The following is an 11,097-nucleotide window of genomic DNA, read 5'->3' as shown; positions in this document are numbered from 1 at the left end:
TGTTTTATTGATCTCACCGAGAACATTGTAATGACCAGCCGGAGGTACTCAATCGCCTCCAACAAGCCACGTGTGATCAGGAAGAGTGAGACCGAAGAGAGTGTGTCGAAAGATGAAGAGGTTGCGAAGGGAAGCAACTCAAGTTGGGGTCGAGTTCACGAGGAAGTTCGACAGAAGGGCCACATCCATCTTCGGGAATTCCACACGAGACGAAACGAGATCAGCACCATTGCATAGAAGTTAACCAACAGGTCCTTTCTCCAAGAATACGTACACAAAAACAGGTGAGTGTCCCAGTGGGCCTTCTCATCCAACCTCACCAGAATTTTTAGATCACCTAATTTAAAGCAACATGTAGCATTTTGCTTATGGTTTCTATTAATTCCCCTTGTTTTGCAGCGCCAAAGTAAAGACGGTAACATTTCTTCTGCCTGTGGATAACATCTACACCAACCGACCAGTTCTGGCCAACCATCTGACAGATCTGGATGCGATTGCGGAGACGGATTCGTGAGGTGAAGATAGATGGCGAGAGATGGACCCTTTGGCGGAACAATATCTATTCTATAGCCCATAAATATGTGAAGAGCGGGGAGTTAGGCCTACGGAAATAGGCCTATCCCACAAGCAGTATCTAGGGCAGAGTGTCAGCTACAGTTTTGTAGGTCAGCCAGATCGGATGTTCCTGACCACCTCCAGAGGTAGTCAGGGATGCATTGTGTCTGGATGTCTTACCAGTGGAGAAGGATTTGGACAGTAAAACATATTAAATCATCGTTATACCTCCCTCTAAAATCATTGACAGGTGGCACCATTGACTTATCAATATGTGTCTTTAAGAAATATTATTTTGAAATAATATCTGTTAAATAATTTGCATAAGAAGGACCAGGAAATCTGGTCACAAGGCGGACACCGTAGACGGATAAGAGACACATTCTAATATGTGTATTTTATCATGTGTAGATGCAACGGGTAAAATGTGGGCACAATCAGAATGAGGACAAGCTCAGGATAAAGGACGTATGTGTTAGCACCAGGTGTCACGGTCGTCTTGAGGTGAATGAATGGACCAAGGCGCAGTGTGTGCAAAATACATCTTCTTTTATTAGAAGAGAGAAAAGAAACACGAAACGAACAACTATACACAAACTAACAAAATAACAAACTGACGACCGTGAAGCTATATAAACAAAATGGTGCTGACACTGACCATTACACACTGACATAGACAATCTCCCACAATCACCTAAAGCCTATGGCTGCCTTAAATATGGCTCCCAATCAGAGACAATTAATGACATCTGTCTCTGATTGAGAACCAAACCAGGCAACCATAGACTTTCCTAGAACTCTCTCCTGAACACAACCCCATACACTATACAACACCCCCTAAACAATACACACACCCTAAACTAGACAAAACACACAAACTTCCCATGTCACACCCTGACCTAACTAAAATAATAAAGAAAACAAAGAATACTAAGGCCAGGGCGTGACATAACCTCCCCCCCCCCTCAAGGTGCGAACTCCGGACGCACCAGCATAAAGTCTAGGGGAGGGTCTGGGTGGGCGTCTGTTCCCGGTGGCGGCTCTGGCGCTGGTCGTGGTCCCCACCCCACCATAGTCACTACCCGCTTTCGTATCCTCCTCCAAATGACCACCCTCCAAATTAACCCCACCGGACTAAGTGGCAGCACCGGACTAAGGGGCAGCACCAGGATAAGGGGCAGCACCAGGATAAGGGGCAGCACCAGGATAAGGGGCAGCACCAGGATAAGGGGCAGCTCCGGACTGAGGGACGGCAGCTCCGGACTGAGGGACAACTGGCTGGCTGACCCTGTCTGGCTGGCGGATCCTGTCTGGCTGGCTCTGGCGGATCCTGGCTGGCTGGCTCTGGCGGATCCTGGCTGGCTCTGGCGGATCCTGGCTGGCTGGCTGGCTCTGGCGGATCCTGGCTGGCTGGCTGGCTCTGGCGGATCCTGGCTGGCTGGCTGGCTCTGGCGGATCCTGGCTGGCTGGCTCTGGCGGATCCTGGCTGGCTGGCTGGATCTGGCGATCCTGGCTGGCTGGCTGGCTCTGGCGGATCCTGGCTGGCTGGCTGGCTCTGGCGGATCCTGGCTGGCTGGCTGGCTCTGGCGGATCCTGGCTGGCTGGCTGGCTCTGGCAGATCCTGGCTGGCTGGCTCTGGCAGATCCTGGCTGGCTGGCTGGCTGGCTCTTGCGGATCCTGGCTGGCTGGCTGGCTCTGGCGGATCCTGGCTGGCTGGCTGGCTCTGGCGGATCCTGGCTGGCTGGCTGGCTCTGGCGGATCCTGGCTGGCTGGCTGGCTCTGGCGGATCCTGGCTGGCTGGCTGGCTCTGGCGGATCCTGGCTGGCTGGCTCTGGCGGATCCTGGCTGGCTGGCTGGATCTGGCGGATCCTGGCTGGCTGGCTGGATCTGGCGGATCCTGGCTGGCTGGCTGGATCTGGCGGATCCTGGCTGGCTGGCTGGCTCTGGCGGATCCTGGCTGGCTGGCTGGCTCTGGCGGATCCTGGCTGGCTGGCTGGCTCTGGCGGATCCTGGCTGGCTGGCTGGCTCTGGCGGATCCTGGCTGGCTGGCTGGCTCTGGCAGATCCTGGCTGGCTGGCTGGCTGGCTCTGGCGGATCCTGGCTGACTGGCTGGCTCTGGCAGATCCTGGCTGGCTGGCTGGCTCTGGCGGATCCTGGCTGGCTGGCTGGCTCTGGCGGATCCTGGCTGGCTGGCTGGCTCTGGCGGATCCTGGCTGGCTGGCTGGCTCTGGCTGGTCATGGCTGGATGACGGCTCTGGCTGGTCATGGCTGGATGACGGCTCTGGCTGGTCATGGCTGGATGACGGCTCTGGCCGGTCATGGCTCGCTGACGGCTCTGGCCGGTCATGGCTCGCTGACGGCTCTGGCTGATCCGGTCTGGCGGAAGGCTCTGGCTGATCCGGTCTGGCGGAAGGCTCTGGCTGATCCGGTCTGGCGGGAAGGCTCTGGCTGATCCGGTCTGGCGGAAGGCTCTGGCTGATCCGGTCTGGCGGAAGGCTCTGGCTGATCCGGTCTGGCGGAAGGCTCTAGCGGCTCCTGTCTGGCGGACGGCTCTGCAGGCTCATGGCAGACGGGCGGCTTTGCAGGCTCATGGCAGACGGGCGGCTTTGAAGGCTCAATACAGACGGGCAGCTCATGCGGCACTTGGCAGACGGACAGTTCAGACGGCGTAGGGCAGACGGGCAGTTCAGGCGCCGTTGGGCGGACGGGCAGTTCAGGCGCCGTTGGGCGGACGGGCAGTTCAGGCGCCGTTGGGCAGACGGGCAGTTCAGGCGCCGTTGGGCAGACGGGCAGTTCAGGCGCCGTTGGGCAGACGGGCAGTTCAGGCCGGCTGAGACGCACTGTAGGCCTGGTGCGTGGTGCCGGAACTGGAGGTACCGGGCTAAGGACACGCACCTTCAGGCTAGTGCGGGGAACAACAACAGGGCACACTGGACTCTCAAGGCGTACTATAGGCCTGGTGCGTGGTACCGGCACTGGTGGTACCGGGCTGAGGGCACGCACATCAGGGCGAGTACGGGGAGAAGGAACAGTGCGTACAGGGCTCTGGAGACGCACAGGAGGCTTAGTGCGTGGTGCCGGAACTGGTGGTACTGGACTGGAGACACGCACCATAGGGAGAGTGCGTGGAGGAGGAACAGGGCTCTGGAGACGCACTGGAAGCCTGGTGCGTGGTGTATGCACTGGTGGTACTGGCCTGGAGCGGGGAGGTGGCGCCGGAAATACCGGACCGTGCAGGCGTACTGGCTCCCTTGAGCATTGAGCCTGCCCAACCTTACCTGGTTGAATGCTCCCCGTCGCCCGACCAGTGCGGGGAGGTGGAATAACCCGCACCGGGCTATGTAGGCGAACCGGGAACACCATGCATAAGGCTGGTGCCATGTAAACCGGCCCGAGGAGACGCACTGGTGGCCAGATATCTAGGGCCGGCTTCATGACATCCGGCTCAATACTCAATCTAGCCCTGCCAGTGCGGGGAGGTGGAATAACCCGCACCGGGCTATGCACACGTACAGGAGACACCGTGAGCTCTACTGCGTAACACGGTGTCTGCCCGTACTCCCGCTCTACACGGTTAGCCTGGGAAGTGGGCGCAGGTCTCCTACCTGCCCTCGGCCCACTACCTCTTAGCCCCCCCCCAATAAATGTTTGGGGTTTACTCACAGGCTTCCTTGCTCGTGTACCCTCATAACTTCGGTTCCTCTCTCCGGTTGCCTCTGCTCTCCTAATCGCCTCCAGCTGTTCCCATGGAAGGCGATCTCTTCCAGCTCGGATCTCCTCCCATGTGTAGCAACCCTTGCCGTCCAATACATCCTCCCATGTCCACGAGTCCTGGTTACTTTGCCGCTGTTGTTGGTTCCGCTCACGCTGCTTGATCCATGTGTGGTGGGAGATTCTGTCACGGTCGTCTTGAGGTGAATGAATGGACCAAGGCGCAGCGTGTGCAAAATACATCTTCTTTTATTAGAAGAGAGAAAAGAAACACGAAACGAACAACTATACACAAACTAACAAAATAACAAACTGACGACCGTGAAGCTATATAAACAAAATGGTGCTGACACTGACCATTACACACTGACATAGACAATCTCCCACAATCACCTAAAGCCTATGGCTGCCTTAAATATGGCTCCCAATCAGAGACAATTAATGACATCTGTCTCTGATTGAGAACCAAACCAGACAACCATAGACTTTCCTAGAACTCTCTCCTGAACACAACCCCATACACTATACAACACCCCCTAAACAATACACACACCCTAAACTAGACAAAACACACAAACTTCCCATGTCACACCCTGACCTAACTAAAATAATAAAGAAAACAAAGAATACTAAGGCCAGGGCGTGACACCAGGTATAAACTGGGCTACAGTGACTGGTCTGGGTAGTATTTCAACAGTTCAGAGGACCACAGAAACTGTCCTGGATGTGTTTGTTCCTCTGAATGGAAGGAGGAGCCTCAGCCTCTATGGGAGTGGGACTCTGGTACAAGGTTGCTCTGGTCAGTTGGTGGTCTGGGTTGAGGAGACCTCCCTCCCCTGACTTGTTGTCACTGTGGAGACCGCCGTAGCTCTCTGAGTCCTGAGGTTTCCTATGAAACACACAAACCTCCCAAGAGTCACCACTGCAGGCTGAGTGGGAGGCAATGGAGGTAACGAATAGGAGAAATGTAAAAGAAATGGAGGAGCGGTCTTTTACCTATGACTTAAAGATCATCTTAGAACAATATGAAGAATATAAGAGATTAAGAATATACGATTTAATTCAAATGTAAATATTCAAGAATGTCATGAAATAAAATGAAAGAAAGATATAAGAAAAGAAAGAAGAAGAAGAAGAGGAGGAGGAGGAGGAGGAGGAGGAGGAGGAGGCACCTGTGAGGCTCGGCTCTGAGTTGTGGCTGGGGGTCAGTGAGCTGGACTGAGGGCAGCGGGTAGTTCAGGCCGTCTCTATACTCCATGGACACTGTGGGGTTCCTGTCTTCACTTTGCACCCTCTGGATGGCTGTGGGATTAGGTTACAACAAAGAGGTCTAGCATTAGAGTGAGGCATTAGGAATCTACCACAGTGGTGATTGTGGCTAAATGCGCCGTAAATATCAGGGAACAGAAAACCTGTTGAGATAATGCATTTGAGGCTGAGCTACCCAAAGAATTAGACAAATAAGGTGCAACAAGGTGAGACGCACATCTAAGACATTTCCTCAGCTGTACTGTGTATTTCTAAAGGTGTGTATTTTCAAAGAGAGTAGTTGAGAGGTAGACAGACAGACAGACAGCATGAAGCCCTTGTCTTTCAGAACCCTGGAGGGAGAAGAGATATGAACACAAAGCCTTATACATATGAACACCCTTTTCCTTCTATTGTGCACTATATTTGACCAGAGTCCTATGGGCTCAACCAACAAAGCACTCAATTAATAAATCAATCCATCCACCAACCAAGCAACTAACATACCAACCAACCAACCATCAATTTACTGTAAAGCACTTTGTGACAACAGTTGATGTAAAAATGGCTTTATAAATACAATTGCGTGCTTGCTTTCTTGATTGATTTCATTTCCTGCAGTTCAGTGACATGAGCTGAGGTCTTACAGGTAAACACTAGGGCTGAGGTGGATCTTGTTGGGGAGGCCGTGGCTCTCCATGCGAGACGCTGTGCTTACTGTCTCCGAAAACAGGCAGTACCGAGGCATCTTCCCCTCCACCACACCATCTAGAACCGGCCCGTTGTGTACACCCATCCGGATCTACAGCAGAGAGGTATTGGTTGTTTCTTAAATATATTTTGTGGGATATTTTTACTTTATCGAGATATAAATAGGTGTAAATGATCACTGAGTAGTGGAAAGGTTCGTATCAACGCTAGGGGGTGACATTTATGTGCTGCTGGCAGCTTCGTTACCCACTAGACCAGCCTCTGACACAGAGAGAGGTATTGTATTGTGATGAACTAGCAGGAGAACTGAGAAAGATCATCTCGAAAAGAAAGACAAGGGCAGGGAAACAGAACTCTTTGGATTTGGATCAATGGAACAATGGTGTTACAAAAATATAGGCAAGAATCAATCCAGCATTCAAAAACACACCAGCCATCTGTGGGTCTCACCTGGATAAGCCCCCCTGTGATGGGGTTGATGACCTCCCTAGCTGCTATGATCATGCCCAGGGCGAAGTTGGCCACCCTTTCAGAATGGCCGGACAATGGGATAGGCACACCACCAACCACCATGTAGGCCTATGGTCTCCACCTGATGCACACACAACCACAGGCAGATTGATATTGGTCAGATAAGTACTGGAATGGCTATTCCAGGCTGCCTGGTCAAGATGAATGAATAGATGGATATGTAGAATAATTCACAAGATTCAATTATGAATGATAAATAATGATGTTTAGCCTATCAAACAAATGTAATATTTTGTTACCTTGTAAACTGTGTGTACTGTGGGGAGCCGGTCGAACTTGAGGTACATGGAGTTGAGCATGTTGACGATCTGGATGGGCTCACACTGAGCAGATGTTGGTGAAGGTGACCACATCACTGAAGAGGATGGTGTACTCCTTTAAAGCAAACATGACCACAACCACCACAGACCACATGGGCATTTCCATAAATATAGCACTGTCTGAGTCCTTATCCAATGACGAGAACAATAGTGAAAACAAGTTATTCTGCTTAATCCTTTTTCACATCAGGTTGGCCTGTTGATTCATATCAATTCATTTTGCGTGTGTGCGCGCATATGCATGTATGTGTGCTGTTTATGCACAAGAGTTGTGTGTGTGCGTTGTGCATGCGTGTTCTGTCTGTCTGTGTCTATCTGTGTATGTTTCTCTGTCTGTTTCAGTGATGCAGCTGTAGAACTTTTTGAGCATCTGGTGACCCATGCCAAATATTTTCAGTCTCCTGAGGGGGAATAGGCGTCTTGGTGTGGTGTGTTTGGACCATGATAGTATCATGTTTCAGGAGAAGACCCAGATGCAGACAGTGTCGAAGTAACAAAAGTTTATTACTAGAAGGCAAAACGACAGGTCAAGGGCAGGCAGAGATCAGTGATCCAGATCAGAGTCCATAAGGTACAGAACAGCAGGCAGTCTCGGGGTCAGGGCAGGCAGAGGTCAATAATCCAGGGTGATGTGACAAGGTACGAAACGGCAGGCAGGGTCAGAGCAGGCAGAATGGTCAAAACCAGGAAAACTAGAAAACAGGAACTAGAAAAAGACAGAAGCAAGGGGAAAAACGCTGATAGACTTGCCGAACAAAACGAACTGGCAACAGACAAACAGAGAACACAAGTATAAATACACTGGGGATAATGGGGAAGATGTGTGACACCTGGAGGGGGGTGGAGACAAGCACAAAGACAGGTGAAACAGATCAGGGTGTGACAGATAGTTTGTTGGTGATGTGGACACCAAGGAACTTGAAGCTCTCGACCCACTCCACTACAGCCCTAATCGATGTGAATGGGGGCATGTTCATCCCTCGTTTTCACGTAGTCCACAATCAGCTCCTTTGTCTTGCTCACATTGAGGGAGATGTTGTAGGCCTGGCACCACACTGCCAGGTCTCTGACCTCCTTCCTATAGGCAGTCTCATCGTTGTCGGTGATCAGGCTTACCACTGTTGTGTCATCAGCAAACTTAATGATGGTGTTGGAGTCATGCTTGGCCAGGTAGTTGTGGGTGAACAGGGAGTACAGGAGGGGACTAAGCACGCAGCATGGCAGATGTGTTGTTGCCTACCCTTACCACCTGGGGGTCGGCCTGTCAGTAAGTCCAGGATCCAGTTGCAGAGGGAGGTGTTTAGTCCCAGGGTCCTTAGCTTAGTGATGAGCTTTGTGGGCACTCCTTAAGTCCAGGTGGGAAAGGGCGGTCTGTTGGGGGTTGTATACAAATTGGAGTGGGTCTAATGTTTCCGGGATGATGGTGGTGATTTGAGCCATGACAAGCCTTTCAAAGCACTTCATGGCTACAGACGTGAGTGCCACGGGACAGTAGTATTTTATTTATTTATTTACATTTATTTAACTAGGCAAGTCAGTTAATGAACAAATTCTTATTTTCAATGACGGCCTAGGAACAGTGGGTTGACTGCCTTGTTCAGGGGCAGAGCAGACAGATTTCTACCTTGTCAGCTCGGGGATTCGATGTTGCAACCTTTCGGTTACTAGTCCAACGCTCTAACCACTAGGCTACCTGCCGCCCCATAATGATGATGCTGATAATGAGAAGATTACACATCCCTTTGATGACCATTAAACAGCGAGCAGTGAATGAATCCATCAATTAGCTAGCCTGTAGTTCCACGCTGAGCGAACTCAACGCTAGCCATTAACGCCACCTTCTGGAATTACACAACATGTTATTGCAATTATTCAATTATCAAGAGACTTCCATATAGTCTAATATGATGTTAATGAGTCCACTGTTAATTAATGACATTGTTACCTGAGCTTCACCACGTCTCTTCGCCAAACTTGTCAACAACCAGCGACTTCAGCCTATTGAATCATCATTGCAGCCTAATGAGTAAGCCTACTACTGGAAACACATTGAATTATTATTGTCTATCAGTTCAGTCCAGTAGCCTATATAACCCTCAAACTCAATTCTGGACCTCGAAGCCAGTTCACCTGCATTTTTTAAAATTGTTCCCCTCTAATCAGGGACTGATTTAGACCTGGGACACCAGGTGTGTGCAATTAATTGTCAGGTATAACAGAAAACCAGCAGGCTCCGGACCACGTAGGGTAAGATTTGAGTACCCATGCTATAAACATATGCCTGCCTGTACTGTAACATAACAATTTAGACTATCTATCACTATGAGTTCATTTATGGGTCGACACGCACAACTTACCATCTCTTTTGGTTTGGATTCTGCCGACACTGTGTCTGCAAACCTTTATTCCCAATGTATCCTTGCACGAACACGACCCCAAATAGAAACACATCTCTGGAGAGCTCGGGACCACATACTCTAACGCACAACATTATCTCTGTTGACAGCCTGCATGAATACATTTCATTCAAGTGATATGCCTAGGTCTATATCCTGTATATCCACAAAAGCTTCAGCTCCTTATTCCATCACTTCTGCCTCTGTGCATTTTAATAGTGACTGAAGAAAGCCGTTCACCCAGCTCCAGCTGTCGGCGATGGGCGTTGGTGCGCCGTACGGTCGAGAGGAGTGTCAAAGGCCCTGTTCAGGCGATAGAGGCGCTGAAATGATCTCAACTCCGTACAAACAGGGGCATCTAGGTGCAGAAGGTCCCATTCACATTAGGCTATCAATGTGACGTTCAACAAATGGCTTAGATTAAATATTTGAAATAAAGCGACTCATTTTTTATTTTTTTTGACGGACAATGTAGGCCTACATTATTAATTCACATTTCTGTAAATGTGCTGGATTTAGCCAGTTGGCTAGATTTAATGTATAGTCCCTAGGCTGATACATAAAAACATTTCGCATCACAAACTTCACACCCACACAATAAAGCAAGAATAATTATAAATAAGAAAATACAATAAACACAAACAATCAAACCTTTCCATGGAGATGATCAGGCTATTGATTGTGGCCTGTAGAATGTTGTCCCACTCCTCTTCAATTTGGGCTGTGCAAAGTTGCTGGATATTGGAGGGAACTGGAACACGCTGTCGTACTCATCAATGCTTAATGGGTGACATGTCTGGTGAGTATGCAGGCCATGGAATTTCAGTTACCAGGAATTGTGTACAGATCCTTGCGACATGGGGCCGTGCATTATCAGGCTGAAACATGAGGTGATGGCAGCGGATGAATGGCACAACAATGGGCCTCAAGATCTCTGTATATTCAAACCGCTCGCCCGCATGACGCTGTCTGCCATCTACAATTGAAACCGGGATGAATCTGTGAAGAGCACACTTCTCCAGCGTGCCAGTGACCATCGAATGTAAGCATTTTCCCAATGAATTTGGTTACGACGCTGAACTGCAGATGAGCTTCCCTGAGACGGTTTCTGACAGTTTGTGCAGAAATTCTTTGGTTGTGTAAATCCAGTTTCATCAGCTGTCAGGGTAGCTGGTCTCAGACGAACCCGCAGGTGTAGAAGCCGGATTTGGAGGTCCTGGGCTGGCTTGGTTACACGTGTTTAGATGTACTGCCAAATTCTCTAAAATGACATTGGAGGTAGCATATGGAAGAGAAATTAATATTAAATTATCTGGCAACAGCTCTAGTTAACATTCCTGCAGTCAGCATGCCAAATGTACACTCCCTCAAAACTTGAAACATCTGTGGCATTGTGTTGTGTGACAAAACTGCACATTTTAGAGTGTCCGTTTATTGTCCCCAGCCCAAGGTGCACCTGTGTAATGATCATGCTGTTTAATCAGCTTCTTGATATGCCACACACACGTAGATGTCTGGTTCACTTAAGTTGTGGTCATAAAATCCTGTTGGTGGACAGAGGTTCCCGGTATCGTGGTTGATTGAGATTTCAATATCATGCTCAATATCAATTGGCTATTATTAGA

Source organism: Salvelinus fontinalis, chromosome 24 (assembly GCF_029448725.1).
Source record: "Salvelinus fontinalis isolate EN_2023a chromosome 24, ASM2944872v1, whole genome shotgun sequence".
In the NCBI taxonomy this organism is placed as follows: domain Eukaryota; kingdom Metazoa; phylum Chordata; class Actinopteri; order Salmoniformes; family Salmonidae; genus Salvelinus; species Salvelinus fontinalis.
This window is presented reverse-complemented; position numbering follows the sequence as displayed.